Consider the following 13050-nt stretch of genomic DNA (forward strand, 5'->3'; position numbering starts at 1 on the left):
AGAAAGAAAGAAAGAAAGAAAGAAAGAAAGAAAGAAAGAAAGAAAGAAAGAAAGAAAGAAAGAAAGAAAGAAAGAAGGAAAGAAGGAAGGAAGGAAAGAAGGAAGGAAGGGAGGAAAGGGAGGAAGGGAAGGAAGAGGAGGAGAAAGGAGGGAGGGAAGGAAGGAAGGAAGGAGGGAGGGAAGGAGGGAGGGTTAGGAGATAATTTCATACAGTGTGGACAATGTGATCAGAATCCAAACTCATTCTCATTATATATTAGCTATGCATGACTTAAAGCAACTTATCTTAAATTAAGTTCCTTCACAATTAATGAATGGGGTACAAAGAGCTTTATTTGGGAAGCTTGGTGAGGAAGTAAAACAGGGAAGGGAGGGGAGTAAGTAAAAAATGTTAATGAGTAGGTTACACTGAGGGCAACTGGAACTCAATTCCACTAGAAATCCTCTAATAGACTATACAGAACAGAACTCAATTGTTCAACTGAAGGACAAAAAAAAAACTGGGGATATTTATCCATTAATTCTATTCCCTCAGTTGGCTGAGGATGACTCCAGAGAATAATTCCCTTGATATTTCTTTTGGCAGCCTTCCTTTACACAACATACTCTTGCTGCTGGAGAAAAATCCTAGGCAGAAAAACAAAAGGTTGAGATCTGAAGCCATTGGCCTATGACATGTGGGGATTGCCATTCAAGGCGCCTCAGTGGTAGATCAAAAGTATATTTATTAAGCCTTGTAGAGTAATATGTATATTATTCTATATCTCTGTCTTTTTTTGTTTTTTTGGACAGTCGTGGGGCTTGAACTCTGGGCTTGGGCTTTGACCTGGTGCTCTTCAGCTTAAGTCAAGAGTTCTACCACAGTGCCACTTCCAGTTTTCTGATGGTTTATTGGAGATAAGAGTCTCATGGACTTTCCTGCCAGGGCTGGCTTTGAACTGCAATCCTCAGATCTCAGCCTCCTGAGTAGCTAGAATTACAGGCGTGAGCCACCGGCACCCGGCTATATCTCTATCTTAAGAGTAATATTTAAGACCTCGGCCCATAAAATACTAAATGTAATATGTATAGAAAATAGTTAAGATGCCTCTCTTAAGTTTTTTTTTCAGCATGTATTAATATTTGATTGTGATTCCACTATATTTGTGGCATCTGGTTTCCTCTAGTATACTTTTACACACATATTTTAGGATGTTTAGCTGTCACTACCTAGAAGATGTTCCTAATCTGATTTCTCCACACCCTACTTTTCCCTATAAAATTATTTGTGATCCCACTATCCTGTAATAAGAAAAAAAGAGTAATTTGTATGGGTGTGGATATTTTAGGGATCAAAGACAGTGTAACTCATCCTCCAACAAAAATATATGAAGCTCCCTGACAAACTAGTGCCATGTAATGATTGAAAAGCAAATTCCTACTCAGGATGTTCCTGATAGAGGCTGAGTATAAATTTAAAAAACAAGTAAGTTTTTTTCTCTGAATGAGGTAATCCTGAGGCTTTGTAGAAGCAAACAGGAGAAAACTGACCTATGAATGTCAGAGAAAACTTCAGGATGAAGTGAGACCTAAGCTTAGGGTTGATAACTCAGTAGAATTTAGTTTGGTAAAATGCAGGTAAGGCTGCAGTTATCTGCAGAGAAGAGTAACTGTGTGTATATTTGAGAAGAGAGGTCAAGATGAAAGAACAGAACGTTTTGCTCTGTATTTTTGTGGTATGTTATTCTTTCATAAAGAGCATGCAATCATTGCTTGTATCATTAAATAAAATAGCTTGAGTCTAGTATATGCCTTTCTCTGTGGTAAATATTCCATATGCATTACCACATTTAATTCTAAGAATCATTATATTGAGAGGCGGAATACCTTGCTTAGTTCTTATGGTTCAGTGATGAACCTAATTTGAACCCAGTCTCTTGGCTTCTTATCTAATGATCAATATACCTTTAAAATTAAACAAAACCTTGAAGGCTCAAGCTACTCAGGAGGCTGAGAACTAAGGATCGAGGTTCAAAGCCAGTCTGGGCAGGAATGTCTGGGAGACTCTTATCTCCAATAAACCACCAGAAAACTGGAAGTAGCATTGTGGCTCAAAGTGGTAGAGCATTAGCCTTGAGCAAAAAGCACTCAAGGATAGTGCCCTGGCCTTGAGTTCAAGCCCCATGACATTCTGTCTGTCTGTCTGTCTCTGTCTCTCTGTCTCTCTCTCTCTCTCTCCCTGTCTCTCTCTCTCTCACACACACACACACACACAGAAACTGGGCGCCAGTGGCTCGCACCTGTAATCCTAGCTACTCAGGAGGCTGAGATCTGGATTGCAGTTCAAAACCAGCCCTGGCAGAAAAGTCCATGAAACTCTTATCTCCAATTAACCACCAAAAACCTGAAGTAGCGCTGTGGCTCAAGCCTTGAGCTGAAGAGCTAAGGGACAGTGTCCAGGCCCGGAGTTCACAACCCATAAAAAAAAAAAAAAGAAAGAAAGAGAGAGGGAGAGAGAGAAAGAAAGAAGGAAGGAGGGAGGGAGGGAATGAGGAAAGAAAGGAAAGAAAGAACAAAGAAAGAAAGAAAGAAAGAAAAAGAAAATTCTATTAAATTTGTGGACCATGAAGTCTAATCGTGAATAGGAATAAAAGTAGGTATGAAAGTAAAGCTAGAAAGTGATAACAAGTTGGAGAAAAAAAGATCAAGGGTTTGAAAGTGTTAGGAAGCAAAATTATAGTGGAATAAGTTAATAAAAACTGCAATAAGAATTGTAGAGAACCATATTTGGGTCAAAGAGAAGAATGCAGAAGTTAAGATTTTAGAGGTGAATCAGTTTGGATCTGAGATGAGGTAGGGATGAAGGAAAGCAAGGGAAGGGATTCCAGTCTGCAATTATTTAGGCTTTAGAGTGCTCGGCACTAAACCCAACACTTCAGATGCATCATTTCATTTAATACTCACAATCCTTAGATAAGTATTATCATGACTTCCATTTGATAGATGAGGTGATTTTGATTACTTTCCCAATTAAGCTAATGGAATCTGGCTTCCAAAAGATAACTTCATGTTATAGTTAATCTCTTTACTAAATTGTTTAGAAGATTTTTCTAGTATATTTTGACTATTTCTTAGAATTTTACAAGATAATAATTATAATAATGATTTAATATTGAACAATAATGTGATTTAGAGCATCTGCTTTATTGTATTCTAGTTGTATTTTAGGCTCTTCAGATAAAATGTAAGGGAGTCAATATCAGTGCTAAATTGAACTGTTTATATTGGACAGCTCCTATTTTCAAATTCAAAGCAGGCCACACTTTAAAGTTTAATTTTTAAAGTGTTGGAAGAGAATAATTTGATGGATGCTAGGAGAGCTGAATGTTTCAACACAACAGGAACCAAAGTCTATGGGCAACAAACACTTTTACTTAAAATTATTTTATAAAGCCAACTGTTGGTTAAATAAAATATCTATTTACAGAGCAAGGTATTATGACGCAGGACTGTAATCCTCGTACGCAGAAGGTCAAAACAAGAAAAATACTGAGTTTATGGCTAGTGTGGGCTACATACAGAGACCTTGTTTCAAAATAAGTAGACAAATAAATAAATGAGAAACAAAAAAAAATCTACAGAAGATGAATAAGAAAAAAACCCTCAAACTCAATTCTTTTATTTTGGGCAATCATAAGAAGTTTAAAAAACACAAAAAACCAGATTCTATATCATAAAAGACTTTTTGGAGGTATTAGCTATTCAAGTCAGGACCTCAGATTTGCTAGACAAACACTCTAACAATTGAGCCATGTCCTAGTCCTTTTTTTTATGCTCATTTTTTATTTTATTTATTTTTTATTATTAATAAGTTTTTATTGTGAAAATACCATACAGAAGGGGTTACAATTACATGGGCAAGGTAATGAGTACATTTCTTTTTTAAAAAAATTTATTGTTTTATTTTATTTTTTTAATTTAATTTTATTTTATTTGTGAACATACTGTACAGAGGGGTTACAATTACTTGGGCAGGATAATGCGTTCATTTCTTACCAAGCATTGCAACCTCCTCCTTTGGTTTACCCTTCACATCCCTTCCCAGCCTCCCCCCTGTCCTAGTCCTTTTTGCTTTTACTTTGGTTTCTAGATAGTGTCTTGCATTAACTTTGCTGAGATTTGCCTCTATGATCCTGTTAACCTTTGCCTCCCAAGTAATTGAGGTTACAAACATGAGCCACCATACCAAGCTTGTTTTTGAGACAGAATCTTCCTAACTTTGGGTAGGCTGGCCTTGAACCACTATCCTCCTGTCTTCACCTCCTAAGTAGCTAGGATTACAGGTGTGTACACCAAACTTGCCTCAGGAATTTTTAATTAATTTCCCAAAGGAGTCAGTTAACAAATACCCAACCAATCTACTTTGATAAATATTAATAATTTAATTTGACACATGGTTCATAAATGCAACAAGGAAAGCTTATGAGAGTAAAAACGACGCAGCATCCCAGTATTAAATGTAATGAACTCTGCAGGATGACAAAAACAATTATTTCAAGAAATGAAAAATACCACATTTTCAGTAGATTGATAACATTTCTTAACTCAAAGATATTTCACCAAATTTTCAGAACATGAAAAACATGATGTACTTAAAGCTCTGAATTCAAAATTATTTTATGTGTTAAACAACAAAATAAAGAGGAAAAAAACCCACAGTACTTGATATAAAGCGTATCACAGGGGATTATGACCTTTACTATCCATGGGGATGGTGATCAAATGCAAGGTCTCCCACATGCTAGTTAAGCTATCCAGATTTCCATCTCTACAACAAAAAATCTGTAGACAAAAAAAAAAAACTACTTAAGGAAGGGCTTCCCTTGGCTCAGTTTTAGAAGTTTGAGTCCGTGGTCAGTTGGCTCTGTTGTTTCCGGGCATCCGTTCGTTGGGAGGCAGAACAACATAGTGAAAGGGCATGGCAGAGCAAATCAACTCATCTTGTGGTGGAAGGAGGCAGATAGGGAAACAATAGAGACCTAGAAACACAACAAATCAAAGAACGGTTGGACAAATGGGATTGCATGAAGCTGCAGAGCTTCTGCATGGCACAGGACATAGCTAGCAAGATCAATAGAAAGCCCATGGATTGGGAGAAGATCTTCACTAACCATACAATGGACAAGGGTCTCATATCTAAAATATACCTGGAACTCAAAAAATTAAATCCTCCAACAACAAATCTTCAAAGAAACAACTGCCTAATAAATAAGTGGGCTAAAGACTTAAAGAGAAACTTCTCTGAAGAGGAAGTAAGAATAGCCAATAGACACATGAAGAAATGCTCAACCTCTCTAGCCATAAAAGAAATGCAAATCAAAACAACATTGAGATTCCACCTCACCCCAGTTAGAATGGCTATAATCAAGAACTCTAATAACAACAGATGCTGGAGGGGATGTGGACAGAAGGGAATGTTACTGCATTGTTGGGAGTGTAAACTTGTTCAACCACTTTGGAAGGCAGTATGGAGGTTCCTCAAAACTCCACATAGAGCTCCCCTATGACCCAGCAATCCCACTTTTGGGCATTTACCTGAATGATCACAAACAAGACCATACTAAAGCTACCACACAACTATGTTTATTGCAGCATTATTTACCATAGCTAAGATATGGAACCAACCCAGATGTCCCTCAGTAGATGAATGGATCAAGAAAATGTGGTATATATACACAATGGAATTCTATGCCTCCATCAGAAAGAATGACATTGCCCCATTTGTTAGGAAATGGAAAGACTTGGAAAAATTATATTAAGTGAAGTAAGCCAGGCCCAAAGAAACATAGATCCCATGGTTTCCTTTATTTTCAATAACTAGTATATGTCTGAGACAAGCAGAAAAGGTCAGATAAGATGATGTTAGGCGAAATGAACCCCAAAATAAGGACACAAGTGTTTTTTTCTTGCTTGCTATTGTTTCTAACATATTTATAAGGTGATTTTTTTTGTTGGTGCTTTGTATGTCCCTCCCCCATGGAATAACCCCTGTTTTCACTGTATTTGATGTTGGTATAATTTGGGGAAGGGAAGGGAAAAAACAAATTGTTTAAATAGGGATACAGGTGGACCCATTGCAACAATGATATATACAAGACCTTTACAACTTTGGCAGAGTGCAGAGTGGAGGGGTGGGGGAGAGTGTAGTCATGGAGATGGGAGGGCAGGGATGGTAGGGGAAAAACAAAGGAGGAGGCAATAATGCTTGATAAGAAATGTACTCATTACCTTGCTCACGTAATTGTAACCCTTCTGTACGGTATTTTCACAATAAAAAACTTATTAAAAAAAAAGAAGGATTGCTGGGACAAGACAGACCCTTTCAAGGCATACTCCCAGTGACCCACTTCTTCCAACTAGGCCCTTCCTCCTAATTGCCCTTCTGATCCAGGCATCTCTTGTGAGGAATTGAGAGCTCTCATAGCTCCCAATAGCACCACTAGCTTGAGGACCAAATCTTCAACACATGGTTTTTTTGAAGGGACACTTCATATCCAAACCATAACCTTAGCAAGTTTGTTCTACCACTGACCTATATCCATAGCCCTTTAAATAGTTTAAATAAAAATAGAAACACTTGGCAAATATTCTCAGAAAAATTACTGACCAAAGTTAATCCAAATAAAGGAAGATTAACTTACTGTAGTCCTCCTAAATTCTGTAGAATAAAAATCAATGAAAACTTCAGTCAAGCTACAGAATAGGTAGGTTTGATTGTTATTATGACAAGGATATTCCAGGTAGCTGGCTATTGGTGGCTTATGCCTGTAATCCTAACTATTCAGGAAGCTGTGATCTGAGGATTGAGGTTCAAAGCCAGCTAGGGCAGGAAAGTCCATGAGACTCTTATCTCCAATTAACTACTCAGAAAACCAGAAGTGGTGCTGTGGTTCAAATGGTAGAGCGCTAGCCTTGAGCTGACGAGCTGAGAGACAAAGCCCAGGCCCAGAGTCCAAGCCCCATGACCATCAAAAAACAAACAAACAAAAAAGAACATTCAAGGTAAACTCAAGAAAACTTTGGAATCAAGTAACAGACATGGGATCCATTATTAAATTTATTTTAAAAAGCAAAGAAAGCAACAATATTAGAATTGATTTAAGGAAAGATGAATTGGTTTAAATTGACACTCTCAAGTAGCAAAGAATGTGAGATTTAAATATAGCCATATTATGGAATCTTTAGAACATTTGGAAAGAATTTCCCCTAGACTTCTAAAATAGTAAGCTGCAAAAGACAAGAAAGAATCAGAAGTTGCCTATGACATCTTTACATTGATAAGTAGCAGGAATGACTTATAAAAGAGTAGACTCTGAAACATTATTTCGAAAGGAAGTAATCTGTCGACTTACAACCAACATCACATTTAAGTTACTAAATCAATCCAAACAATGAAAAAGTCTAAAAAGATAGGTATTAAGTATATTTCAAAAATCATAACAAGGAAGTAGCTCTGTAGCTCAAGTGGTAGAACGCTAACCTTGAGCTGAAGAGCTGAGGGACAGCGCTCAGGCCCAAAGTTCAAGCCCCATGACCGACCAAAAAAAAAAAAAAAGAAAAGAAATATTCCAAGAAAAATCATAAAAAATTTGTCTCCTAACAAATTGAATAGGTCTTTGTTTATGTGCCATTCCAGGGTTTGAACTCAGGACCTGAGCACAGTCCCTTAACTCCTTTTACTCAAGGCTAGCAGTCTACCATCTGAGCCACAGCTCCACTTCTGGCTTTTTTTTCAGTAGTTTATTGGAGATAAGAGTCTTATGGCCTTTCAAACCACGATTCTCAGCCTCTTGAGAAGCTAGGATTATAGTCAAGAGCCACTAATACCTGGCACAAGTTGAATAGTTGAAAACTAAAGTAACTAATTATGATTAGAAATCTGTGTGTCTGAAGTTTAGAATTGTAGTGTTGAGAAAAGCATGGAACATTTTCCACAAATTTATTATATTTTATTTGAAAGTAACTTTAATAAATGTAAGAAATGTTCTACAGATGACAAACCTGCCCCAAGAACTGTAGCTAAGCCTGATCACAATGCTTTCTTGTGTGTGCATACACACTTTCAGTATTTAAACATTTTTCTTTTTGGTGCTGAGGCTCAATCTTGGGGGCTCTTATTATTATTATTTTTTTGGTCAGTTGTGGGACTTGAACTCTGGGCCTGAGCACTGTCCCTATGTTCTTCAGCTCAAGGCAAGCGCTCTACCACTTGAGCCCTGGGCCACTTCCGGTTTCTAGTGGATTTTATTGGAGATAAGAGTCTCATGGACTTTCCTGCCCGGGCTGGTTTTGAACTGTGATCCTCAGATCTCAGCCTTCTGAGTAGCTAGAATTACAGGCCCAGCGCCTGGCTTTTGGGGGCTCTTTTGTGAAGGACATCTGTTGTACTCTACCACTGAGGTACACACTAAGCCTGATGTGATTTCTTAACACTCAAAGACTTGAACAAGTAGGAATACTATATATCTGCAAGAATTCCACAGGTTATACTTTTGATGGTTAAATGCTTCTGTGACTTTGTTTGGGGGCTACGAGTATTGCATTGTAATATACTTTAGTGCTCTAGTTTGAAAGTTCCCTACAGGCTCCTGTCCAGAAGATCCAGTTCCCAGCTAATGGTGCCATACTGTGAGGTGCTAGAAAGTTTACGGGAGTGAGGCCTCCTTGGAAGAAGTTGTCACTGAATCATGTTCTTGAAGGACATCTTGTCCCTGGCCCCTTTCTGTCCTGTACATTCTGATTCCTGTCTGTCATGAGAGGCATAGTTTTGCTGAACTACATCCTGCTGCCATGATTTTTCTTTCTTGCCACAAACTCATCAGTATATCTAGCTGATCATAGAACGAAACTGTGAGCAAATATAATTCTTTCTTCCTTTAAATCATTTTACTCAGGTATTCAACAGCAATGACAAAGCTAACTAACACAACTAGCGTGCTAAAAAAAATCCTAAAGACACAATTTATCTAGTGTTATAAAAATGATCATAAGGAATGTGAATATGTGAGTCTTTCATATTTATCTAGAGAGAGAGAGAGAAATGAAGGATCAGAGCATTTTTCCTTCTGCCCAAAACTCCTTTCAGTTACATGTGTGGCAGTCCAGTATGTAGTAAAGATTCCTTTAAACAAAAGCTTTAAGTGAGAAAGAGAATTGCATAGTGAGATTGTGACAAGTCTTATTGGCAATAGATTATTTGTTGAAAAAATATTTAAATAGGCCAGGGGCAGGTGGCTCCTGCCTGTAATCCTAGCTACTCAGGAATCTTTGCCTCTGTTCCAGGGTATAGCCTTTCTTCTAATCTGGTTTTATGCCTAGAAAATCAAGCCTCAGTCATGCAATTATACCATGTCACTATCATCTCTCTTGCCTATTTCCTTGCTGAATAAGGAGGGAAGTAATTCTAAACTTTTTCTTCCATCCCCTTAAGGGAGCCAGGTGCTGGTGGCTCATGCCTATAATCCTAGCTACTCGAGAGGCTGAGTTCTGAGGATCATAGTTCAAAGCCAGCCAAGGCAGGAAAGTCCATGAGACTCTTATCTTCGATTAATCACCAAAAAAGCTGAAAGTGATATTGTAACTCAGGTGATAGAGTGCTAGCCTTGAGTAAAAGGAGGAACTTAGGGCCAGCACCTAGGCCCATAGTTCAAGCCCAGGACCAGAAAAAAAAAATCTGGGGACTAGACATATGGTTTAAGCATCAGAGACCCTGCCTAGTCAAACCCTGAGTTAAAATCAGTCCAACAAGAAAAAAAAATCTCTCAAAGAAGCTAAGTCTATCAATAGCTCTCTTCTGGCATACGAATTATATTCATATTCTTTTTAGTAGCATGATTTTAGTTTTTTTTAATGCTAAAATAGCATCTGGCTCAACTGATATTGAATTAAATTACAAAGCCCTCTTTCTGTGAACTTTGACTTAGCATGTGCATGTCCAATTGCTTCCTCCTGATTCTTGAGGGTTTTGTTGTTTTCCCTTGAGAGTAGCAAATAAGGAGTAGGCTGGTGGTGCTATAGATAAACTATAAACAATAGAGGAAGGAGAGAAGAAGCAGAATTGATTCCAGCCAGTAAAATCTGGGAGAGCTTCATAGAATGGCACTTGTACTGAACCTTTAAAAATAAGCATACTTTCAAGAAGTAAGAGTAGGTGAAAAATGTTTCAGAAGAGTAGTACTAAGTAAGAAAAGACTCAATCTATCCTGAAACTGCTTAAAAAAAAGCACTTTATATTGAGTAACGTGAAAATTTCTTATATTTACAGGTGGTATAAATTCTACCTTTTGAGCCAGGCGCCGGTGGCTCACACCTGTGATCCTAGCTACTCAGAAGGCTAAGATCTGAGGATCGCGGTTCAAAGCCAGCCAGGCAGGAAAGTCCATGAGACTCTTATCTCCAATAAACCACTAGAAAACCAGAACTAGCGCTGTGGCTCAAGCGGTAGAGCACTCGCCTTGAGCTGAAGAGTGCAGGGACAGCGCCCAAGCCCAGAGTTCAAGCCCTATGACTGACCAAAAAAAAAAATTGTACCTTTTGCTTATATAATTTAATACTATATGTTTAGTTCTATATTCTATATTATTTATATAAGTTATATGTTATTTATACAATATATTATATATTTATTTACATATTTAAATATAATCAGTATTTTTACTAACAGGGCTATGAAGCATCTGATAAGAACTAAAGATCTTGTGTGTGTGTGTGTGTGTGTGTGTGTGTGTGTGTGTGTGTGTGTGTTGGTCGTGGGGCTTGAACTCTGGGCTTGGGCGCTGCCCCTGAGCTCTTCAGTTCAAGGTGAGCACTCTACCCCTTGAGCCACAGCGCCACTTCTGGTTTTCTGGTGGTTAATTGGAGATAAGAGTCTCACAGGCTTTCCTGCCCAGGCTGGCTTTGAACCTCGATTCTCAGATCTCAGCCTCCTGAGTAGCTAGATGAGTGCCAGCAGTACCCAGTTTAATTGTGCTTTAAATTTTTTGAATGGATGATAAATGTGATAACACTCAATTAGAGAATTTAAATTGTATTTTCCTCATAGAATTCCAATGGCCGGTGCAAGTGGCTCATCCCTGTAATCCTAGCTACTCAGGAGGCTGAGGTCTGAAGATTGTAGTTGGAATCCAGCCCGGGAAAGGAAAGTCCACGAGTCTTTTATCTCCAATTAAGCACCAAAAAAACAGTGGCTTAAGTAGTAGAGTGTTAGTGTTTGGGCAAAAGGCTCAGTGACAGTGCTCAGGCCCTGAATGCAAGCCTCCAGGAACAACAACAACACACACACACACACACACTACAACCTTGAATGGAAGGTTTTTCAGATAGCACATTACCACTCATTATTAGCAATAACAATATTATTTAATTCTTATATAGTTTACATTTTCCTGAGATATTTGTTTAGATCTGACAATAAGCATGATGCTTTGTGAAATTGATAACAGTGAAAATAATAAACCACTGTATATCTTATTTCTGTGCCAGAAGTTACAGAACTTTTTCTCAAATGCTATAAAATAAATTTATGCCCACCAGAGGATGCTACAACTGCATGAAGAAAAGCGAACAGTGGCTTCAGTGGTATCACAGCTTCAAGTTACAGAAACTAGTACTTGAGTACTTAGACAGTGATGTATGTTTATCTTTTGGTTTGTAACATACCTTTTGGAAGAAAGGTTATAGATATGAGAACTTGTGTAAATTCAAAGGATACTTGAGAGATATAGTTGAAGACTATCTTGGTGAAGATCAACAGACTTACTGATCATTATTGATGTTGTTCTTTATTGATGCCATATTTTCAACTTTTCTATGTCCCTAAACTAGGCTCCCTAGCACTATTTAAAAACAATTAAAATCTCTGATTTGAGTGTAAGTGACAAATAAAGGCAGTGTCTCAGATTGACCATTCAAATCTTTCTATGAATGACAATAAGAAAATACATTCTCTTGAGATTCCTACACAGCTTCTACCTGGTTACTAGATAGTTTCTTCAAGATATTTATCAATCTCTAAAAGTAGCTTACTTGATTATATATTTATTATTTGTCTCCTCCTACTAAAATGTAAGCTGTAGGACTCTTGTTTATCAAAGTATTACAAGCTTCTGAATCAGTATTAGTATACAGCAGTACTTGTGGAATTAATGAAATTAACTTCTCAAATGGAAGAATGAACCTTTCACTATGTTCCACTGTGGATCAAGTAGCAAATTAAATTTATTTAAGGCCAAATGCTTTTGAGGTGGTAAAGGCACATGTGCTCCCTCATAGGCTGGAATTTTAGAATTGTTTTTCTATTTCTTCAAAAAATGTCATTGGAATTTTGATGAAAATTGTAGTAAAGTTGTACATATCTTTTGGTAATGTGGCCATTTGACATATTAATTCTGCTGTTTAAAAATATGGAAATCTTTCACTTTAGTGTCTTCTACCGTTTCTTCAGTTCTTTATAGTTTTAATTATAAAAAATCCTTAATCTCTGATTAAATTTATTTCTATAAATCCAAATCCCAGTATTTTTAGTGGATTATTTTTCTGATTTATTTCTCAGAAATTAAGGATAATAGGTTGAAAATGAGCCAAAATTAAAAAAAGTTTAGAATTTCCGGGAGAAATAGCTGATTAAATCTTCATATAAAATCATTGGATTTCATTTTCTTTTCAAAAAACAAAGGAAAGTCAGATAAATACTTATTCCTAAAGCCACTCTGGCTACCCATCTAAGCCTCTCTGACTATCCATATAAGCTATTAGGGAATCTAGATCTATAGTACATTGGGAATAAAAGTATGATGATTTTTCACAAATTTTAGAAAGCTAGAAAACTGTTCCTGTAGAAAAACATGGTCAATTATATCCTCTATGTATTGTTTTGTTGGCATTACATCAACTTTTTTTGGGGGGGGGTCTGGTCATGGGGCATGAACTCTGGGCCTGGGCGCTGTCCCTCAGCTCTTCAGCTCAAGGCTAGTGCTCTACCACTTGAGCCACAGCGCCACTTCCGGCTTTTTT

This window comes from Dipodomys ordii, unplaced genomic scaffold, assembly GCF_000151885.1.
Source record: "Dipodomys ordii isolate 6190 unplaced genomic scaffold, Dord_2.0 Scaffold61, whole genome shotgun sequence".
NCBI lineage: Eukaryota > Metazoa > Chordata > Mammalia > Rodentia > Heteromyidae > Dipodomys > Dipodomys ordii.